We start from the raw sequence: 24,432 nt of genomic DNA, 5'->3' as shown, positions 1-24,432 counted from the left end.
AACAAGGGATATGGGCAGTGTGAATGGAGCCTAAATCTTTTAATTAACACCCTCTGAAAAGCACACTCTTTTTCCACCAAACTAATAAAAAGTGTGAGTGTGGGGTCTTTGTTGTTGTTCAAGCCTTGCCTGCACTCTAAGGAACTGAGAAAAGGCTAATCAGGGTTATTTAAAGCCACTTTCTACTTGCCAGGCTCCAATATCTCATTAATTCACTCTTAGTTGGCATCATTGTCTGATAGTGTTTGAAAATCACCAAAGAAACAAGGATTTCCCCTAATCCTGTCCATCAGAGGTAATGCTGGAAGACGATACCACACCATAGCATGTAGGACATGGAAGAGAAGTGTGTGCATGGGGAAATACCCCATTTTGACTGCAAAGTACCATTCTCTGTGACTTAACACATAGTTGATAAGTTTTATGAGAACATGCCTGTTTAGGCCTGAACTTTACAGAAAAAAAAAAGAACAGCTGTTATGATGGTAGTTTTAAGGAATTATTCTAACTGGCCTCTGTTTGAAGCTATGGCCTGGTTTCTTTAATCATATTGGCGAGGGCTTGACACAGGCAAAATTAATAGTTGCCTATGCGTGTATTTGACTTGAGAAAAGAAAGATTTTGATCATGGTCATAAGCTAGAAAAGCAATTGCTTCAATGACTTAGTTGTCATAATCTACAGCATTCAATTAAAGATGAGGACTGCTGTTTTGGGGTACTTTTAATGGAACAACACTAACTCTGGTGACTGCAGAAAAACCTTGATTTATACCAGCATGCATGTCTTCAGCTCAGCAATCATCTTCGTCATGTCCACAGAACTGTGCTTTAGTTCCCTTTCCAAGAATTTTCTCCTCTGTACAAGCCAGCCTTTATATAGCTCATGCATACACAACATTTCTAGTAGCCCCAGTTTCCTTTTAATTCCTGTAATGGGAACAAAATAAGATTTCCTTACAAGTAAGCGCAGTCACACAGCCAATAAGAACCACAGCTGTCAATCCAGTATTGTAAACACAAAATGCACAGCTTTTAGAACATGTTTTTGTCTTGTGATACTTCTATTATTTTGTAATGTGTATCTTTGCCATCTAATCTCTTATTTTTTTATTAGGTACAAAACAAAGTTCAAAAGGATGATGTAAAACGTCCATTATGGAGTTGTATCCCAGTATATCTGACTGTCATGACCATACCTATTATTTTGCGAATACTTACAATGGATGCTAAGCAGGAAAGAATCAGAAGTTTTACCATATGACACCTTCTAAAGACATGCATGTCTTCACTCCACAAATTTCCCTTACAGTTTTCCAAACCAAATATCTATCTTCATTGTTGTATTGTAGGGTGAGTCAAAAATTCAGGAAGAGTAACTATCCTATCTGTACTGTAAACACAGGTGAACCATGGTAGCAGTAATATGAATCACCATAATACCCCCAATCCCCAGTTCAGATTCTATTAGCTGAGCATATATTGTGGACTTAGAGCTCTCAATGCCATTAATGGTATGTTTGTTCATAATTTATGGTTCATGGAAAACACCTGCAAAACAGGGTAGTGTTCCTCCTCCAGTTCGTGTTTCCCATCTTGGAATAAGAGCACTTGCCACTGACTTAAATGTCTTCTAAGTAAATTTTGTTCTCTGCTGCTCACAATAAAAGACTTTTAGGATTAACGGTACACAAAATAAGCAGTTATTTCAGTTTGCAAACTGAAAAAGTAGGGCAGTGGCACTGGTTAGTGCTGCTTCCATGGTGCTCTGATACGCTTTGACAGTCCTCAGTATTTTTCCTCTGTATCACTTCCCAAACTCAAAACTCTTCATTCAGCTTTTCACATTGCTAAGTGCAGCTTCAATTTCAGTCCATATCTTTAGAAAGAGCTTACTTTGTCTCATGCATTTCATATGTCCTTTACTAAGATGGGGAAGGAAATGTAAGTATTGCTTCTGAACTAAGTTTACTGAATCATAAAGACATACGCTGAAACTGCAGCATAAAATGTATTTTATAAAACAAAGAAAAATAAGCGGAAAATTATTGCAGCACAAATTGTTTATGAATCATTATAGAACACAAGACCATATAAACCACAAGAGAGAGAAGTCCTTATACCAAGCAGCTACAATCTAAATAATAAAAGTTTTCCTGATAAAATCAACTCACAGATAGAAAGAATATGCCACAAAGTTTGTAATTAAGTTAATATGAAGCCATGCATATCCACAGTGTAAGGGCCTGAAAATTCTGTCAAAAAAAGGTAGTAGCTTTAAACTTTAAATATTGGAAATATTTTGATAAATCTTATTAAGGTTTGTGGCTTCATTAAAGGATCAGTTAGTATTTACATCATACCGAAGGAATTCAGACTGCGGAATAAGGTTTCACACTTCGTTTGAAAACTGTACCATTTCCAAATCTCCAAGTAAGCCAACTCTGAAGACCTTTCAGAAGTTAAAAATGTTAGCTTTTTGTGTATTTGTGACATAACAAAAATAGATACATCAATTCCCCCTATAAAATGAGAATCCAGTCTGTAGACTAATGTGGATAAATGGAGGCTTTCAATCCTGGTGGACACTTCACCTTATTTTATATTACAATGCTACATTATTGCCACTGCTGTGGTTGTGAAATGTCACTGCTTCTCTGGCTAATTAAAAGATGGGCAGCAGATTGCCATTAATAAGATTTGGCTTCCACAAAATAAGGCTCTCTTGGTGTGTGGCTGTGTAAGTCAGCTAAGAGAATCAGACCTCCCCTTAGATGAAGGGAATCTGTACAGATCACATCGAATTAAATCTAAAAGTAATCCGCTGTATAAAGGAATGAGCTTTTTGCAATTGTGTTTCTGAGTGTATGCAGGGGTCCCCTTTAAGGTTTTACAGCCACAAGGATATCAGTCACTTGAGCTGGGACCTTGGAAGAAATACATAGCCAGCAGAAAACAAAGATGTAGCTTTCAGGTCTGCTCTCAAGTATGACTATATAAAAAACCCCAAACCTAACTAAAGCTATTCTTCCTTATGCTTAAGCTGGACAACAGTGATGGGGGAAAGAAAGGGTGAAGATACTAACATCAAAAATTGCTGCTAAGGAACTTCTCTTAAGACTTCTATTCTTCTGACCTTTTTCAAGATCAAAAAAGACCAATAGGGTGAAAAAGCTTGATCTCTCGTGTGGTAATGACCCTACTTTACAAAGCCACTGAGCCCATTAGAAAAAAGAAAATAATATTCAGCTCTTTTAACGAGCCATACCTCAAAAGACAAAAATGTACAGGTTCAGACCGAAGTTTGCTGGCTTCAGTAAAACTACACCTAGCCTGCTGCAGCTTGAACAGAAGGACTGTAATATCTTCCCTTCTGGAAACACACCAGTGGTAAAGCCCTCTGAAGGGGAAGACCCAACACTCTGCACACAAAGAGCACCCAGGATGACACTGTTGACCTCTTCTGTGTGCCAAGACAGGGATTTAACTTTGTGGATTCCTTGCCCTCTGCCTCTTACCCAAAACCTGCATTCGCTAAGGAGTCTACCCAAGGGGGGGCTCCCAGAGGTGCTCTGTAAGATGTGAAGTTTTCCACACTGAAGCTGAAAAGATTTCAGATAAAATTGCATAGAAGCCTGTTGAAGGGCATACGCCTGTACAAGTCCCCTCTTGAATATATAAAGATGGTATTAATCTCTTGAAAAGATTTTTCCTAATCAAGTTACATTTGGGATGAATTCAGCTCAAGATCCTTGGAGTTATTTTCTGTTCTCAAAACTTAAGCAACTTTCAACAAGACAAACAGACACATAGGGTACCAATGCACATGCTCTAAACTGGAGGGCAGCAAACATCTTCATGGGGTTAGAAAAAAGTTTTGCATCATTGTGTAATTACTTAATTTTTCCATTAAGTGGGATAACACTTGCTGGATCATTGGAATAGCAGCCACTGTTTAAAACAGGACATCTGCCTACAGAGGCCATTGGGCTGACCCCAGATTAACAGTTCTTATTTCCTAACCTCAGCAATATCCAATCTTTTGTATTTATATATGTTCCTTACATGTAAAAGATATTTGTGATATTTATCTATGATATAAAACATGCATGATATACACATATAAAACTCAAATGCAGACCTGAGAACTGATAAATGCAGACTGCCACCCCAAACCTTCCCAACAGCTTTTCAACATGCCTTTGTGCAGCTGTGTTTGACAATAGTCTGAGCCACAATTTGAGGGACTTGAAAGTTCAAAGTCATGTCATAGCTTCAGTCGCCCCTTTCTTTCTCCTGCATGTTTGAATTGTATCTGCTTTTGGTTTTCTTAGGAAGTATGTATTTTTAGCAGTTAGTTCAGGGGACTGAGTCAAAATCTGTTCTCAAACCTGTAGATAACATACTTAAAAGAACTTTGTCTTGCTTTTCTCATGCATAAAATAATATAAGAATTTACATCACTGGACTGAGAAATGATGGATCTTTTGAAGTATTTTGATGTCCATCAGCTCCATTCTGCCACATTTTAATAGTTTAAGTATGAATAGTAAGCAAAATATATTCAGAGAAGTATTTTAATTAAAGGCACTTTGGTGTCCACTTTCAGGATATTGAAATTCCTGGGAGATGGCTGATTTGATATACAGTATACATATATAACAGATGGAAGGTTCAATAAATACATTTTTTTCCTACCATATAAACTTTTTGTTTTGTCTCCCCAGTGTGCTTGGAAAATGTCCTGCCACCAGAATAGCTCATCTCCAGCTGACACCAACATAAAAAGCAAAGCTTTTCCTTGCCTGCATTTATGACTTGCCTGTCACTGGTTAATATTTCCAAGTTTTAATTTAAAAGTGCAAAAGGAAATACTGGCCACAAAGGATCTAGTCTTAATTTGAGAAATCTTCCGATTAATAGGAAAGCTTAATTAAAACATCCATTGAAAGTCCGTAATATTAACTTAATGGTAAGAATCTGCAGAAGTGCTTGATTGGATTCTTTTTTCATGTGTAAAATTATCATTAGTGACTTTCAACAAATGTCTTCAGCAGCCATGGTTATTCAGAGAATGGTAGCAAAAATTAAAGCCAGGCAGAATCCTGGCAATTTTAGAAGTGGTGGACAGCTCAGCCCTGTTGGAAACACACCAAATATTATCCAAAATAAATTCATGTATTTGCACAAGTCTTTGATATATAAAAAATTCCTTTATTTCCCCACAAATGTCTAACCTTTGGCCACTCTTTAGTGAAGCTGCATTTTCTACAGTGTAGTCTTGAAGAACAAAGTACAACAGCAACTGGCAAAGTTTTTGAAAATACTACTGGAGCGAGGCTCAAGGAGCCAAAATCATTATTTTCGTATGGAGTGTTTCATACCAAACACAAACACTGGGGGGTCCTGACTGAACTCCTTTGCCCTCCTGCTGTTTATGCCTATGATACTGGGCAATTACACAACATTGGCTGAAACAGTATGCTGGGTAAGAAATTTCTCACTTATTGGGGGGTTTGGACTTGTCAACAAAAAGGAGAACATATAGTAATCCTAATGAACTGAAGGGGCAGATCATCTTGCTTCTCCCCTAAGATCTACCCTTCTTCTGTTTTTGTCTTCCTTTAAACAGGATACACTTTGCTCTATGCAGTTTGAAATTTCAAGGAAACCCAAGTCCCAAATTAATGTAAAACTACACAAATAAAAGTTCTATGGCTGAATAAGTCTGCGGGAGTTGCAACTAATGAGACTTGGCAGTGGCTTTTGCCAGCATGCTTATGCTACTGCTGAAATGTGCGCACACACAGCACAACACAGAGCCTTCCACATTGCAAGAGAACTAGAAAGGACAGGTTCCATTAATCAAACTTTTCTTTTACCTAATACTTATTCTAAACATATTTGCATCTTAGAAGGATTCCTGATGAAAGTGCTTTGTGTAATCTTCTTTACACATCTTTTAGGAAAAGTTGGGGGTTAACCTTTTTCTCGTTTTCATTTTCACTTTTAGAGGGGAGCTCCTCATGTGAAATTTCACAGTTTCTCAAAAGATTTCTGTGTCATTTCCAGTCTACACTACAGCCTTTGTTCTAATCCATATGTATACCTTCAGGTGTATAGTACAACAGTAATAGACACAGAGCTATATAACTGTGTACTTAGCTCTTTCCTTGCATCCCCACAACCATCAAGACAACAGCTTTTAAGTCACCTTGCCTTTAGCACAGAAGTTTATCTATTTCAGCTCCCAAACCAGGAAGTCAATTAAGAACTACTAAAACCCTCATGTTGCAGTTCCTCCGCTCCACCTCTTTATGAGGATGTGCTTCATGTGTCAGCAACAAAAACACTGGCACTCTACAGGTGGCTTCTGTCATAGAGCTAAATCAAATCCCACTCTTCTCAAGGCCAGTGCTATTGATTCACTAGGAGAACTCTTGAGCCTGATATGTGCATTGCCCTCCCTGACTGGCCTCAGTCATCACCAAAAAGTTAATTGTCTGATAGATCCTCATTTAGTACCATTTTCTTGTTCTACCAGGACAACAAAGGGTTGTAAGGCATAAGTGGTGGTGACGAAGACTTTCATATAATACTTGCTGCTAAGAAAAGTGACAAAGAAGGTTTGTGCCTTCTAGAACTGATCTCCAGACATGCCACAGGACTAGCTCCAGAAAGCTGGGTGGAATTACAGACAAACTTGAGCTTTGGAAGTTCCTGGTCTCTGTTACCCTCTGCTGTTCTGCACCTACTAGAGGCAGCAAACTTTTCCCATTGAGGCAGGCAGTGCCTGAATGGCCTGTGAGAGGGGGAACAGTCACTGAGGCCAAAGAGGCTGCCACCACCTTTGTGTCCTATGGAGCCAATTAATTTGCACAACAGCCATGCTAGGCACTCTCTGCCAAGCCACAGTTAGGCACACATTGACAAGTGTCCCAGAACCAAATATGTTCTTTTCAAAAACACAAATTAAAAATGCAGGTCAGCTTAATGTGCCAGCAGTGGTATAACTGCTGATTTAGGAGAAGGACCAGCAAGACCACAGATATAACTTACCTGTTTTCTCATTGTTCTCTTTTAATAGGAGTCAACTTTGCAATTAAACTACTCCCCAAAACCAGACATTGAAATTAATCTCACTTTGTTAGTAGGTCTGATCATTGGCTTTGTGCCCTATAGAAGGAACATCTACTAGTATGCAAGCAAGGTGTTTTAACACCCACAGATAGATACTTCAAAAGCAGCTATTGTTGTAATTTTCAAGTATCTCTTCAGAAAAAAAAAATAAAAAATACAGTGTTCTTTGCAGCTATAACATTCATTGATCATTTTTCCCCAAGTGTGAGAAACAATACTTTTCCTTCTTACTTTCCTTTTTCTTAGTTACACAAGGTAAGGCAAATGAAGAACTATATCAGTTTATAAGGTAGCAATATTCCTGTAAATGGGTAAGTCATTCTGCCCATATAATGGCGTAAGTGTGGTATGAAGTACTGCAGAAGTGTTAAGCTATCAACATCCACAGGATCTATTGGTTTAAAATATCATACTGAAAAGCAAATTATCTCTTCCAGGACTGTAAATGAGACTAGCATTACTCCAGCTCTATAAAGTTAATACAAAGATAAACTGGAGATAACTAACCCTTTTTGTGGCAGCTTTGATTGTTTGAAGTACACCTCTTTTCTTGTTTTGATGATTAAATGTACAGTAGATGGTCAAAACTATTACATAGAGATGGCTCAAAACTCATTTAATCCCTTTCCCACCTCAAATACGTAAATTTTCTATAATATCTTCATGGAGTGACAAGTAACTAGGACAAGCAGAAATGTGGTAGAGCACACATCCATCATGCACTCAGCACTGGAGCATGCAGAGGCGTTGTGGTTTAAGTCCAGTCAGCAATGCAGAACCACACAGCCGTTCACTCACTCCCACCTCTCCCTCCCCCAACTCCCGGAAGGAGGGGGAGGAGAATTGAAAGAATGTAACTCCCACGGGTTGAGATAAGAACTGTCCAGTAACTAAGGTATAACACGAAGCTACTACTGCTGCTACCGGTAATAATAATGATAAGGGAAATAACAAGGGAAGAAAATACAGCTGCTCACCACCAGCCAACTGATACCCAGCCCGACCGAACAGTGATCTAGCCCTTCTGGGTAACTGCCTCCAGTTTTATATCCTGGGCATGATGTGCTGTGGTATAGAATATCTCTTTGGCTAGTTTGGGTCAGGTGTCCTGTCTCTGCTTCCTCCCAGCTTCCCCTCCTCCCCAGCAGAGCATGAGACTCAGAAAGTCCTTGGTCAGACTAAACATGACTTAGCAACAATTAAAAGCATCGGTGTTATCGGCACTGTTCCCAGGCCTAAAATCAAAAACACAGCACTGCACTAACTACTAAGAAGGAGAAAAATGACTGCTACTGCTGAACACAGGACAAGAGGTCAATGCAGTCTATATACATTGTCCACCAAACCCAGCCCTCTTGAATCTGATGCTAAATCAGTTGAAATGAGAAAAAAAGGACGGCCATTTATGGCTTCATCTCTTTTGCTATCCAAAATAAAATTTTCAAGTTTACAGATGCAACAAAATACATCAGACTGTTGCATTCTCCCATGTTTTATGTAATTCTGTGTGGTTTTATGCTGAGTATTCAGGTAGCCAGTTTGCAATTAGAGCAAATATTTGCAGTATTCAAGTCACCAGCTACAAACTGTTTGTAAATATTTTACCTTTTAAACCCCATGGATTTTGTTGACATTTTTCTACTGCTCTGCCAAATTATTTTTATTTTTTTTAATTCAATGGGGAGATACAATATAAGATACCAACACAGCTGCATGGCAGTTTGAATGGCAGCTAATGAATATCAAAACCCCCAGCATTACTGGAGCTTATTGTCCTGGTCTTCAGAAGATTGGACTCGTCATGGAGGTTTCAGCATGTTTACCTTCTCTGTTTTGCTTTTGCATAGCATTTTATCTAGAAAGCAGGTAAGAAGGCAAAGAAAAGCAGCCACATTGGTATGTGACACCCTTCAAACCAAGCATGGGAGAACTTGTAGGGTTTTATCTATTCCACATCACTAGATCACTGACAACAGATGGCACTGAGAACAGAACCTGACCTGGAGTCCCAGCACTGTGTTGATATAAAGAGAAACTTGATAAAAACATCAACTGGCTTTTAAATTTTTTTACTCAATGAAAAATTTTGCTATGTTAGAACTATATTGAAACTGAACTTCAAAGGAACAAAAATAGAGATCATAGTCCATGTAACCAAGTTAGGACAGCCTAGATGTTTCATCCAACAACAAACTACAGTCTGAACCTTCTAGCTGTGAGGAATCTGTTTTAATCCCTGGATGATAAGGAAGTGTTGGGAATAAATTTTCTATTACAGCACTACTTGATCTTGTGACATCCAGTTAAAACTTCTTAATGGTGCCAGTGAAAAAGATGTGTCTTGTATATATCATGATCTGCTGAAGTTTTGGGACACCCTAAAGTGTTTGGAATATTAATAATCTTCCTTATAAAGACTAAATTACTTAGTCTTCATGTGCTACCCCTTTGTGCCAGTAATAGGATCCCCTCTGTTTGCTAAAGCAGCGTGTCTTACTGCTAGTACTTGAGAGGAAAGAAGATTGAGTAGCTCACACTGGTGGCCTCTCCTTTCCTTGCACTCACAGAACTGCTCAAACACACACAGCTCCTAGGGAACTGAAAACACATGCTAAACACTTTTTTAAAGCAGTGAGCAATGCAATGGTTTAGAGTGGACCCCAAATAATGCCTAGCCTAACTTCACTGATTTCAGTGGAATTAAACAGAGGTGGCTTTTGGCACAACCAGTCTATCAGTGCAGAGGTTTTTATTCTGAGGTCCTGATTTTGCTGCCTCCTGCACACAACAAAGCAATTCACTGAGCACAAGGAATAGCAACCACAACAAGAGGAGCTATCTGCAAAGACAGGACCAGGATGAAGAATGAAACAGGAGCTAAAGAATGCCTTGTTTTTACTGATGCATTAAAAAATAAATAAATCAGGCAGCATATAGCTTACAACCATGTAGCACTGCTGCCTGCCTTAAAGTCTTGGTAGTGTGCTTTAAGAGGATTGATGTTATCACCTGATCTTCCCTACTTACCATAATAATTAATGTACAAGCAGTGCTCAGAGGGACCAGCTCCAAGGCCACAGAGGGAAGAAGAAACAGCACATTTCAAGAGGATTCCTTTTTTCAAACAAATAAAGAGGTACTTGGAAACGGTATCAAATATCTAAAGCTGAATTTAATAACCACTTTTTACAGAGTATTTTTTGTTTTCCATTGAATTATGCAATATTATCTGAGAAAGTAGCATCTATAATTAACTGACAACAGCATTAGAATTAAGTAGGAGGGAATGGTGATAAATAGCATGCTCTCTATCCCCCATATTTAGTGAATTTGCACTTAAGCTGAGGGGGGGTCGGAGGATAGAGCAGCAAAAAAAATCCCAATTGAACTTCTAAATGTGTACAAGACTGGTACTTCTTCTTTCTTCTACTCTAAAGTACTGTGCATGTGGGAGACTTCACTCACCTCCAAGAAAGACAGCTTTTATGAAGCAGAAAGAGCAGAAACAATTTAGTATAAAAGTGCCAGATGTTTTTTGCTCTTCTCCATCACCTGCAGTGCCATTGTCCTAAACTGATTCAATGGCTGTGACCTTGGGTAGGCAGCAGGCAGCTCTGTAGGGACCTGGTTTGGGTCTGCCCTTCCTCTTCCTTACAGCAACTTCTCCCAAGCATCAGCCTGAACTTGGTGCCTAGTGGGTACAGTAGCCCCACCTCTGAGAGACCACTGGTGCAACCATGACCTCTCTTTTCACTGACATTGGGAACTGCCATAGGCAGCAGTGGGCAAGTCACGCAACGGAGAGAAACTCCTCACAAGAGGACACCATTCCTGAGAAATGCCCCACAGAAGAATGCCCCTTTCATAGTGAATAATCTGACCATGCTGAGCCCTTTCCTGCCTGAAGTTCTGCTTTTATAAGAAGGCATCCCTTTTGAAGATCAGAGAGTCAAAATAAATTATATTGTTTAAGGGAATCAACCATTACCAAATCATTCAAAATTCCTTAATATAGACCAGGTTCAACAGAATAAGGACAGACACGTATATTATAATCCAGAGGAAATTGCATGGTGTGGCTAACACTTTACTAAATATTTCTGTGATGTTATAACAAAGGTTTCAGTTCTTCTGCAACTACAGTTTTGCCAGTCTTTCTCACTCCGTACCCCTACAGAAGTGGCTAGCATATAGCTGCCCCTTCAAATTACCTGCTGCTACTGTATGAGCATAAAGGCTACAGATCACTTACACAACTTTTCTAGTGATTAGCAGTACAGGTTGTCATGAAAAGCAGACAGCTTCTGGTACAGTGAGCTAATTACATGGTTACTACAAAATAATGGAAACAGAAAGTAATTACACCGTTGTAGGCATTACTGCTAACACGCTATCTCTTATCTTGAAAACCTTGCAGATAATTAGCTCATGTCAGTACACTGGTATTTTCCTCTGTGCACAGTTTTGCACCTCAAAAAAAGGTAGAAAAGTTCTGTGATTAACAGCTATGCCAGAAAGTTTATAAAAGGCCCAACTGCTCAAGAGACAAAGGACCACAGAAGCTTCAGCTGGCCAAGAGATCAAGTACCAGCAACAAATGCACTCTGCGATGGAAAACCTGATTAAAATTTCTCAAAGAAATCATTATGGGTGAGAAACTAATTGAAAGACCTCCCTCCTGCCAGAGCTTTGCTAGAAAGAGAAGACTTCAAAGGCATAGAAGGAGAGCTAATGTTTTCACACTTAAAACTGAAAAAAGGCAATCCTCATGTTTGTGTTTGTTCAGTACACACTTCTCAAATGCTGCCCCCTCATGCTCTAAATCTGCTGGGTGGAAGATCTAAACCTTGAATATACAATGCACTGTAGCTAGGGTGTATGGTGCTATTCTTCCATGCTGTGTGCCTGTCTATTCATGAGCTTTTATTCTTTATTCTTCAGACTGATATATAGTAAACAATATGGTTAGCCACTTAAAATTCTCTCGGTTATTAAAATGTGAGTAGCATTTTTTTCCTCTCTCCTGGATTTCATCTGGAGCCACTACCTAATTAATATCCAGAACCCAGCAGGAATCTGAATAATAATAAAAAAAAAAAAAAACACTTTTGTTGTTCCTTGAATAAATCTGTGTAATTTAAACCATAATCATGGGGATTTCATCAAAAGTAACTCAGTTCTTCCAAATCCCACATCATCATTACAAACAACTTTGTAGTGCAATTTCCAAGGCAAGATATCTCTTCATTTTCATATTTTAAAAGAAACATTGCTAATGACAGCAAGGATGTGTTTTTTATGTAAAAATCTAGGATCTCAATGGTTAAACAACAATGTACTTCCCTGTATCTTCTTCCAACGCATACACTATATTGTAAAGGATCAGTTTGTACAAATCCTTCATTCTCTCAAAGACACATTGTCTTATCAGTGAAGAGAGAAGGTGCAGTTGGAGTATAATGCAAGTCCATTCCTCACAAGCTTAGAGCTTAAGCACTTTGTTACTGGTTATTAGGGCTGGACTCCTAGAGATAAACCTACAACTACTGTACACCAGTGAAGGGCAAATAAGCAAAATCCCTGACATAAGTCTGTTGTAAAATGATGAATAAGCCTCCTAAATTGCCATAAGGCGCTAGTCACAATGGAATTGTATTTGTCAGACACGCATTGTAACCCTAAGGTTATCATAGTGGGCCAGGAGATACAGGAGGAGTGCTTAACACTATCACCCCCTAATCATATCTCTTGCAGGCTAAAAACTCTGCAGGGAGCATTACCACTTAAAGAGGTGGTAGTGTTCCTATCGACCGAATGGAGACAGCATTTGGTAGAAAGAACAAACCATAGAAAAGAGTAACAGATACATTCACAGAGGCGCCTCCCAAGTATACCCTCAATTTAGATCTAAAAAAAAAAATCGTTGCAAATCATATCCCCAAGGTTGGGGTTCTAAATAATAAAATACTGTAGATTACTACTTTATTAGTTTTTTTTAAAAGCTTATGAAAAATTATCTTTTGCCTGTGGGAAGACATTTTATCTGAAGTTATAACAACTCCAACAGTTTTAAGATATTAAATTTAGAAACTAAGCAGCTGTAAGAAACAGATGATATACCCTACTCTTGCAAATTTAATTTTCAGGTTCTAGTTCCCTACAAGTTATTTCACTGTATTTATCTTAGACTTGACTAACGCCAATATACATCAGAAAGCATGACAAACTAATGTTATAAATGCTATATATTATGGGAGGTGGCCAAAATCTTTTTCCTAAATAAAAGACACTAACTTCTGAGGAAATGTTAGCCCTTATACCAATTATCAGACACATGCAAGCGAGTGAAAGTGGTTCCAAAATAGTCCGTATCCTAATGATTAGGACATTCCTGCAAGAATCATGGATATATTTGCAAGATGCAGAGGAAGGAACTGAACTTGTGCTCCTCTGTAGCCCAGATGACTGTTCTGGTCAGTCGGCTATATGGTCATTCTTGCTCACTGGCTCTATTCCTCCTCTCTCTGCCATCGCCAGTTGAACATTCAGTTATTTATACCAAGTGGAACAATTCCAACAGAAGAGGTTGAGATGCACTTGCATGCACCTGCTCTTTCATTCATACCTTGGCATCATAATAGAAATTTCAAAAGCTTGATTGTTTTAGGACAAAGGATCATTTTCTGGCCAGTCATATGCATTGTGTAACAAAACAGAATGAGAAAAAAAAAGGCCACAGCATTTGTAACAGCGCGTTTCAGCTTCATCATAGTTGTTTATAACTGTATGCACTTAGGAATACATGCAAAACATGGTATACCTTAGGAAAGAAGAAAAATCAAAATTAAATATCTATGATCATTCTAATGCATGTAAAATAAAATGGTCTTTGTTTCACATGACTGAACACGAGGTAGATCTTACTCTTATTTCAAGAATTATCAGCTGAAGAGTACTATTCTACTTTTAGATTACACATAGTGTTAAGTACAGCAGAAGTAGTAAAATACACATTCAATGAAATTTACTTTAAATACACAAATAAAAGGAAAGGACTGCTGTATTACTGCAGCTTTAAAGCACAATTTCACATTATAACAAACAGCAAAGAGGTAGCGGTATGCAGTGTAACATTTAAATATCAACAGCTCTACAGTGATATAGCAACACAACACAAATGTAGGTTTTGCTGAATATGTGAAGACATAATTAAAAGTCTGATTTCTGGGTGTTCTTTAAATGCTGTCTTCAGTCTTCCCTGTGTTCATTCATACAGATATCTAGAGCTTTAGACTAATATACATCCTTTCTGGATTTCTTATGTATTACACAAAACCAAAACCAACCTACTTCATGCAAAATATGGAAAAATAACCAATTACCTCAAACTCTATTCAAAGAGGAGAAACTGGGTTCCAATATTTGTGAGATTAAAATAACAGAAAAAATTATATTGTTTTACTAACACAATAGTGAACAGCAGATTTGGATGCAAGTATAAATCAGTTTCCCGGACTGAGCAAGGACAACATTCTCCTATTAGGCCATGAAGGACAAGACAGAGCTCCTTTTTTTGTGATGGGTGTCTCTTATCCCATGTCCCACTGGTTCCACTGCAATGTAACATGATGAAGATTTACACCTCTGGTGTCTGTAGCAATACATTTCAGGAAAGTGAGCCCACCTTTTGGCTTTTCAAGGCAAGAATTCAATTTCATTGATTGCTTGATTTATGGTGCAAAACCACTTATTGCAATTTACAGTCACTACTCTCCTTCTTCCTTGGTCTAGGAAAACCATTGTTTAAATATCAGTGACAATGGGCTTTTGCCATGGAAATCAGTATATTGCTGTTCCCCATTTAAAAGCAAAGACTAAGGCTATCAAGAGCAGTAAAGGGATAAGACAAAGAATTCAAAACTGTGTATCAAGAAAAACTCTTAGCAGTGCACATTTGTGAATGTCCAACCAAAATTTTTCTCTATTTAATTTCTAGGCTTACTTAAACTGAGATAAAGCACTTTCTAATATATTCTAATCCCACATGTATGCAGAGAGACACCTAATGTGATGTGCAATGTGAACCCCACCAAATCAGTGATTCAATATTACAGCATAAAATATTCTTTTTTTACTTTAGTGAAAGAACCAAGAAAACCTCTCACACAAGCTGAACTCTGTCCTGCTTTTTTCTTAAGCTATATTTGACAAGCAGCCAGTTCAAGTAGCTGAAGTCCTTGCTCAAGTGGCAGGCAAGTAGATAAAAGCTCCCTGCTTGGAAAAGCTGGGAAAGATTTTACAAGGTGCTGCAAGCTGTTGGCATCACAGTTCCATTCTAGAGGGACGCGATTGCAAAGCTGGTGTTTAGATTGGTGAGGAAAGGATTAGGAAAGAGACAAACTTTCCTGTTTGATAAAAACCAAGAATCCATGATACATCTATTTACAGCTGAGGAATACACAACCTGAGGTGTACAATTTATACCAGAGTAGTTTGTTCTGCATTGCAGATACATGAATAGCAACCACTAAAGTAACTTTTGAGGCTCTAACCTCTGGGACTGGTAATGGTAGATCGTGTTTTCTTTTCTGTTCAACCCTGAATTTACACACATCTTCCTTCCAAGATCTCTGGTCTTTCCACCAGTGTTTAGTCCCAATGGACACACTGAGGAGTTACTCAGCCTCCCTGATACCCACAGCAGGCCAACTGCTAGCTACAGGAAACCAGATTGAAGAACTATCAATGACATCACTGACAGCTGCCTGTAGTATGTTATAATGGATGGTGATAATGCCATTTTATGCAGGGCATCAGCTTTCCCACATCTACAAAGCACTGCTGACTAGTTATTCATTGGTGCTTTGGTCTCCAACGAATAACACATCCTTTGCCTTCAGTGATGATGCAAGCTCCACATCCCAGTGCAGAGATTAAAGGCTGGCAAGCACACAGTCCAGCCACTGTCCCCCAACTCCAACACTGGTAACAGCAACACTAAGACGCTGCAAACACAAATGGAGAATAATTTATTTTATAGGTAAGGAGCAGCAGATGGCACTCTCTACTCTGCCTTATCAATAAGCAGGATCTCAGCAGGGGGCACTCTGTAATTAGAGGTAATTTTTGGTGCAGTTCTGAACCCAAATGCCAACCTCTTACAGCCATAAACAGGCTTGTGATGTTTTTCCACAAAGAAAAATACTTATCTCAACACTGTAATCATGTACAGCATCATAGCCGTAATAGCCTAGTTCATGTGCTAGGTTCAAATCATTCTGCATAGAGCTACTGGAGAGTAACTGCTCTGACCCCAGAGGAGGCTATACTTGAGGGATGGGCGACCTCTGTGAAATGACCTGCTCTGCTGGTCTATGCACAGCAAGTTGTGGGTGGCCATCTATGGAGAAGGACCATTTTTCCATATCAAAACTGGACGTTAACTGAAAGAAGATCAAAAGTGGAAGGAAGTGCAAGGCTGGAAAGTGCATTACCTCAACAAAATTAAACAGAGAGACAGAGTGACCAATTTGTGGTAACTCTTGTTTATTTTGCCTTGTTACATGAAAGCAGACTATTGAAAAGTGATGCACGCTTACTCAACAGATCTGCTTCCTAGGGCTGATCCTTCATGTTCAGCCCCTACAGGAGCTACAGAAAAATTATTTTCATTATAAGGTTCTATACCACACTAGCAGGATTTTATATGTCTTTATGAATTATGTATGCATACACACATAAAACCTTCTCTAGCAACAGCCTTAATTCACACTGAAAAGACAAAGCCACTTGACTTACACAGTAGCCTGAAAATACAAACCCTTAGCTTTTTCTCCCACATTTTGCTTGATGTTCACCCAGAAACCCACTACAGTTCAAATTCCGCATTTCTCAGGCAATGTGCAAGCTTCCACCAGCACTCATTCAAATGCATAACATGCCCAGAAGGTTGATGGATGTCAGCATCCTGGGACAGGTGAACAGAGGTGCAAGGGAGAGACACAGTAACCAAGGTTGAGCAGGTCAGGTGTTTCCATTTATATCAGTTGTGGTATAAATGCATAGGTGCTCTCCTGGGTAGCCTGGTTTGAGGGCTTTATAAATCATAATGATAGTTGCTCAGAAATTTTCCTGCAAAACATGTTTCTGGGCAAAAATGCCAATTTATCACTAATAAAGCATTCTGAGGGCATGGACATTAATTTCAAAAGAATGGTGAAGGACCACAACCCGACAACAGATTTCCAACGGAAATCTCAGTTGCCCGCTAGCTTACCTGCCTTGCCTGCTTGCCCATTTACCTGTGATTGCTTGCCCCACAGCAGTCCTGTTGCTGAGCCACGAGGCTTGAATTCAAGGACTACATGCACCAATCTGCTGCAAATGCCTCTGTGTAGTTCCTAAAACTACCCAGTTCCCCATACCTGTGCTAGCAGGTTTCCTGCTCACAGAGCCTTGAAAAGATGCAGAGAACAAATAAAGACAAAACAGTTTCTCAAGCACTCACAGAAAATTAAATCTGTGGGAAATGTGGGGTCCCTGTTTCCACAGATCTCCTGGGTGGTGGGGAAATAGCATATACTGATGAATAAGAGGAGGTATGCCAAATCACCAGTGTCATTTTCAAGATTAACTTCATCAAATAGTCACAAGAAAATATAAGTCCCATGTTGGGCAGTAGCATAAAGTTCACAAAGTTCAGTATTTCTAGTATTAACCAGAAAAGTGTCTTGGACAATTTTGTAAGTTTTTGGGTTTGTATTGTTTGTTTGTTTGTTTGTTTTTTGTTTAGTTTATTTATTTATTTTCTTTTTTCTCAAACAGAAATAAAGAATTAAAAAAAAAATAAAGAGAAACAAACAAGCAAATAAAACACAACAACAACAAAAAAACCCACAAAAACGAAAAACCAAAACTTACCCAAAACCAACCCTGCCCCCCAAACTAACAGTTTAAATGCCTGGATGTGGAATTATCATTGTGAATTTACCATACTGAAAATAACTCTTCAAAACCATCAAAATGCCACAATCAAATCTTTGGCTGCACAGTTAGAATTAAGAAAAAAAAAATAAAAAAAAGACCAACACTCACACTTTCAAATGCAAAATACAGTGTTAAAGTGAAGATCAGAAGTGACTGTCTCTGACAAGCCCACTTAGTGACAAAAGGTTTCAGATATGACTCTGTTGCCACATGCTCCCAAGTAATTGTTTTGAGAAAGAAATCTGTTAATGCAATGTTGGTGAAGGGAACTGCTGAACTCTTCAGTGCACCTCACAGCATTTGGAGTGAGCCTTAGATGAAAAGACAACAAGCACAAAACTGTTGAAAAAACTGTTCTAAAGAGACCAAAAAAAGATGTAAAGACGTGACTTCAAAATAAAGTGAGATGTCTTTATATGGATGTTTGATTACTAAATAAGTGTAAGACGTGACTTCAAAATAAAGTGAGATGTCTTTATATGGATGTTTGATTACTAAATAAGTGTACTGGAGAAATTCAGTCTTCTCTCTCCCATATTGGTGTCCCTTAGCAAAAGCGAAGTCAGAGGTATTGTTATGCTGCCAAGCTACATCTATTTATATACTGGCCAAAAGCTCTTCTCTGTACTGGTGTCCTTTCACCCGCTCAAAATAAATCCACCTCCTCACGAAGAGGCAGATTAGTTACTATTATGATAGCTCTCAAACTGAAAACTCTATATTATAAGGTAAACGCTTTTCCTGCATAGACACCAAAACAAATCCAGTGATTTACTGAAGTCACTTTGGAATTGGAAGAGGGTAAATCTGGCTCCATGTCACTTACAGTAATGGTTTCAACATTGACAAAATATAGAAAGTTGGAAGTCTAAATTACCATGAAATCAAACCGAGAAGTCTGAATTATGAGCGAGGAGTGTAAGATTAGAGAAATACGCATAACATAAATGCACATATGATATGGGCTTCGTCTTTCCAGCTTGTAAAGGAATAATCACAAAAATATAATAATGCAAAATTATACTTGAGTTTCTTCACTCACTGGGAGAAACAGCAACATTTTGTAAAAGCTCAAGCTGGACGTAAGACTTACTGCCATTTATATACATTTATAAGATTTCTTTCTCCAAAAAAAATCCAAATCCTAAACAATTACAGTGAATCCAATGATATTGGAAGTATAAAAAGTTAAGAAGTTGATACTGATTTTCAGCTAGGGTGGGTTTTTTGTTTGTTTGAGGGTTTGCTTGTTTTTTGAAGTCAAGCAAGCTGCCAATACTCTGCAGTCATTTGAGGTGTGATACATCTCAGAGCCACTGGGCATCTTTCAATCAATTTCAACAGATTTTTGTATTAAATTCTTAGTAAAGCCCATTATTGGCTTTGTGACTCAAATGGAAAAAAAAAACAAACCAAAACAGTGAGTTTAATGACTAAATCCCCCAAATCAATGGTTAACACCCATTTATATTTTGTTTACCTTCATTTTTGAAGCTGCATTGATGAAGGAAGAGGTGGGGAATAAGAAGGGTGCCTTGCCTGGCCCTTTTCCCTAGAGGAGAGGGAATTCCAAATAGGCCTTTGGTATGTGAAGGAGTAAAATGCCATTTCCTTCTCAGCTCTGCATAACCTAATTGGAAAACATGGGGAGAGAGTTTTAGAATTGATTCTCAGATAGTCATAAAATGCAGGGGCAAATGGGAATTTGCAAGGGGGCCTTAGAAGTAATGGAGAGATCTGGCAATCAAACAGGTTTAATGTATTCCTGTGTTCCCTTTTGTATATTTAAACATAGGGCTAGAAGGAACCTCTGTAATATACTAGCCTGACCTCCCTGTGCAACAGACACTGCAAGTCCTGCCTGAAATAATTCCTGCTTGAGTTAGAGTTTTGCTTTTCCTAAGGGGAGAAGGTGGAGGAGGACTCCACAATGAAATCCTTGCATCATTTCAGTTTTCCCATCAGGCACTGGATCTCAGAGCATGCTCTTCACCAGCTCTTGTTATGTCTCTACAGTAAGTTTTAATACAAACAGGTGACGATCTAGTCCTTCAAACAGTGTAGAAGAGGTCAGTCTTTGTATTGCCACTGCCCAGAGTGGTATGCCACTGAGTAATGTGTTAGCTTATTTTTCGTTTTTTAAACAAGCTGAGCAGGGCTCAGTCCACAGTTTCCACTCTCATTGCAAGGAGACCATTGCTTTAGGACCGCTGTGATCTGAACTACTTTCAAAGCCTTTAACCCAGTTTTAATTTTGCTGTGAGTATATCTTTAAAAAGAAAAATTGTTATGATAACACCTAAAGAAAGCTGAAGTCTCTGGGGCCAGCATCATGTGTTCACAACAGGAAACTGACCACTGTTGTTAAAAATTAAATGTTTGACATGAACTAAAGTCACAGAAAAATATGTCTCAGTCCTTCAGCAAGCACTGTCCATGAAAGCTTGAAAGAGCTGAAAGCCCAGTTTGATTTATATCCTGGAAGCTGGTATGCAACCTTAAACATGTTCTTTTTTCAAGTTCATCTTGTCATTCACAGATAAATATAGATTAGGACAAACCAAAATAAATGGGTGGGAACCAAAATCCACAAAACAACTAACCATAATCGAAATGCTTGTCCTTCTATTCAATAGCAAAACCAGCATATACTTGGTTTAAATTGCTGGTTGGGGTAAAATGAGTATTACTGGACAGGAACACTTAGCCAGTATGATCCAAACAAGTCAAAAAATAGCCAGAGTACAACCACATAAAATAAAACATTGACCAGATTTAAGTATAATTGGTCACCCTCCCATGTTTTCAGATTCTTATTATTATAGCTTAGGAGGCTCTGTAATGTACCTTTGGAAAAAGTCAAATGGTTTCACTGGGTTTCTAACCTTTGCACTTCTGTAAAATGATCCACTGAGAATGTTACTGTATGAGACTAAAAAAAAAACCCAAAACTAGAGCCCACAAAACCCACTTTTCCTCACAAAGGTGCATCAGACACTTACGTGACTGTGAACCATCACCAGTGTCTCCAGCCCTGTTTGCTTAACATATCCGCATTATGAAGGCAATGTGTGAGCAGTGCTAACTTTACATGTTCCACCACAACAAGCTGTCCTATTTTCAGCATAAAAATGGCATTTAAATAAACATTTGTGCTATGTCATTGGGAAATAAAGGTCAGACACCACCCCGCTGTGTTTCCAGGATGGGCAAATCCAGCGATCAGATCACAAGTCCCCAGTAACACTTGTTTGGGACAGCAAGGAGGATTATTTAGCAATGTTATATAACACAGCAGGCTAAATGGGTCCTTTGTATATGGGAACAAACTCAGCAGTATTTCACTTTTCTTTAGTTACCCTCTTCTAACCACTTCAGCCTGTCCTGTTCCAAGCCTCTCGGATGAGACACCTGAATTCCCCCACAGTACTTATTTTTACTGTAGTACCAAGCCCTGAGCAGCTCTCCTCATGCCAGGAAGAACTGGGTGCCCTGCAGCCCCAGCAACACAGAATCACAGAACACAAAGAAAACGTCAATGCAGACCTGCCACATGGCACTGCTATATCCAGCCTTGCAGGGTCTTCCAGATTAGCTCTCACAAGCACCTTCACAGTTGAAAAAAGAGGGCATGTAACCCATTAGTGACATTTCCTATTGAAATATTTACAGAATGGTTGCATGTATATATAGGGAGTAGCCCTACAAAACTTTGCAAATATCTGGAATCTGTCAGAACTAGAGAGCACAAGAAATAGCAGGAAGCACTTAAAGTCATTGTTAGGCTGAGAAAGTTGGGGCTGTTCAGCCTGGAAAAGAGAAGGCTGCATGGAGACCTCATAGCAGCCTTCCAGGATCTGAAGGGGGCCTACAAGGATGCTGGAGAGAGACACTTCATTAGGGACTGCAGTGACAGGACAAGGGGTGATGGGTTAAAACTTAAACAGCGGGAGTTTAGATTGGATATAAGGCAGAAGTTCTTTACTGTAAGGGTGGTGAGGCACTGGAATGGGTTGCCCAGGGAAGTTGTGAATGCTCCATCCCTGGCAGTGTTCAAGGCCAGGCTGGACAGAGACTTGGGTGGCATGGTTTAGTGGCAGGTGTCCCTGCCCATGGTAGGGGGGTTGGAACTGGGTGATCTTAAGGTCCTTTCCAAACCTAACTATTCTATGATTCTATGCACACGCTAATGCGCACATATTCAGTGATTTTTTCAATCATACATGATTGTCTCCGTTGTTTTTTCCTGGTCTCTCTACCTCTACCTACCTCCTTTTTCTTCTCAGAGCTTGCAAGATCCTCTAGAAGGATTCTCTTGTCTTCAGTGTTTAGAAAGGGCCTAACAAATCACAGCCACTAAATAAACATGTATTAAATGGCATCCCAATTTCAAATCCTAAGGGACTCGAAAGTGCAATTCAAAGAGCTGCTTTTTTTCATTTATGCATATCCAAAGGTCAACCATGAGCTTGAATGTATAATACATAATCTGCCTGTGCTCATCAAAGGAGAGGTACAATCTTTGATTATTTTAGAGTGGAAAGAAATGGGTCTGGCTAACACTGAGTAAGATGCCCTATGAGAAGTAAACCTGGCATCAGAAGCAATGTGGATGATAGTCAGTTCTTCATCTAATCTTTACAATAGTTGAATCATGCAATGCTTGTGTCTGAAATCCTCAAGAAACAAGCAACATACAACCTTTGACATCAGGAAAGCAGACTTCAAAGGAACATAATTTCCCTAGACAAATGACTGAAACTTTGTAACGCACAGGATCTCACCATTAAACATAAAAGCTGTGATAATTCTAAGTCCGTTTATAATGCCTCTTAGTTTTGCATCTTCTTTTAAATAATAAGCTTGTAAGTCATCAGTAATAAGATTAAGACATTTAAAACATATTTGCATGCAATATTTATATTTATAACAAAATTTAAAATACATTATCTCCTGAGGTGGCAGGAATTGTTTATTAGAAGAGCATAAAGATATTGCTACTGAGTTTATGAACCCACATTTAAAACAGTATGTTTGATTTTGGTTTTAAAATTTTTAGTTCCCAATGAACCAGATGGGAAATTGCAAATTAAAAGAATTCATGCTGCATCTGGAAAGGAATGTAGCATATTCTCTCCACAGAATGAGGCATATGTAATTCACAGCCATGAACAATTTACAGAAAAATGTGGTCCTGGAAAATGTATAATTAAGAATACAAATGGGCAGATCAGTAGTGTGGCAAAATGTATGTTGTGTAATGCAGGATTGACATATAGGGATATTTACATTCAAAATTTGCAAACCTTTAAAAAATTATCCCAATATAAGCAAGTCATCTACCCATAATTTATTGGCAAACATCTGAGTGGGTGAAGCCAAGGTGATAATGTGAAAGATTATATATTCTATTAGAAAATCAACAATTCTCTGAAACCCAGACACAGTCAGACCTGCTGGTCACCACAGTGCAGCTATTCTTTCATTAGATGAAGGCCTGCAAGCCACAGACACTGCCTCTTTTCCTAAACAAAATTTTTATTCTATCCACTCCGTCAATTCTCAGAAAGGATAAGAGAAACTAATCCATGGATTCCACTCTCTCTAGTAAGTAAGGTAGAACAGACAAAATTAATTCAGGAAGATGCTCAAATAATAATATTTTGTACCATCATAACTGTAGAATCTACTGTAACTGTGTGATCATCGTAACTACCATCTTGTGAGTGATGAAGACACTTGACTTACTGATATGGGCTGACAGATTTCCAAGCTGGTAACATCTAGCAGTGCCATTGTTTCTCAATAGTTTGACATCTTGCTTGCAGTTCGGTGTTTCAGCTGCTTGACAACTAGTTTAATACCCAAAAAGATTTTTTCATAACCCTTAAGCAGCTTAGTGAGCAAATAGTAAGAATTAAAAAAGCCCCAGTTCTCTTCCTGGCTTTAGGGATTGAAAGAGTCGTAGTGATATCAGCTGGACCGAAGATTACCTTGAAGATCACAGTGTTGCTTAGATATCTATTTGTAGATCTGTCAGACTTACCAGTCAGACCTAAACCCAAAGTCAAAGAGCAGAGATTTGACTTCACTATTTTTATAAAGTGGCGTTAATGATACATTCACATACTTGCTTGTAGCTTTAATAAATGAGAATAGAAAATTATAGCAGGCATTCTGGGACAACCATGCCACATGAGTTGTGATTGCTATGGGTGAAACAGATGTAGCATAAGGGAAAAAAGTTGATGAAGGCTACACCATATCAGATAACTCAAGAAGTGGCAAAGAAAGATTTAGAAGAAAAA

At 38.6% G+C, this 24,432-nt stretch overlaps 1 long non-coding RNA gene across 1 annotated transcript in view; it reads right to left on the bottom strand.

Annotated features, from left to right (window-relative positions):
• Positions 1-469: 469 nt before the first annotated feature.
• Positions 470-24,432, bottom strand: part of LOC133277213 (uncharacterized) — a 38,591-nt gene continuing 14,628 nt past the window's right edge. Inside the window, exon 3 of the long non-coding RNA XR_009746121.1 lies at positions 470-928. This is a non-coding gene — a long non-coding RNA (uncharacterized LOC133277213). The remainder of the gene's footprint in view (positions 929-24,432) is intronic.

The sequence above is a fragment of the Pezoporus flaviventris genome, unplaced genomic scaffold, assembly GCF_033815535.1.
Source record: "Pezoporus flaviventris isolate CSIRO_AGI_PZ_B2104156 unplaced genomic scaffold, CSIRO_AGI_Pfla_v1 ptg000054l, whole genome shotgun sequence".
In the NCBI taxonomy this organism is placed as follows: Eukaryota; Metazoa; Chordata; class Aves; order Psittaciformes; family Psittacidae; genus Pezoporus; species Pezoporus flaviventris.
This window is presented reverse-complemented; position numbering and strand designations above follow the sequence as displayed.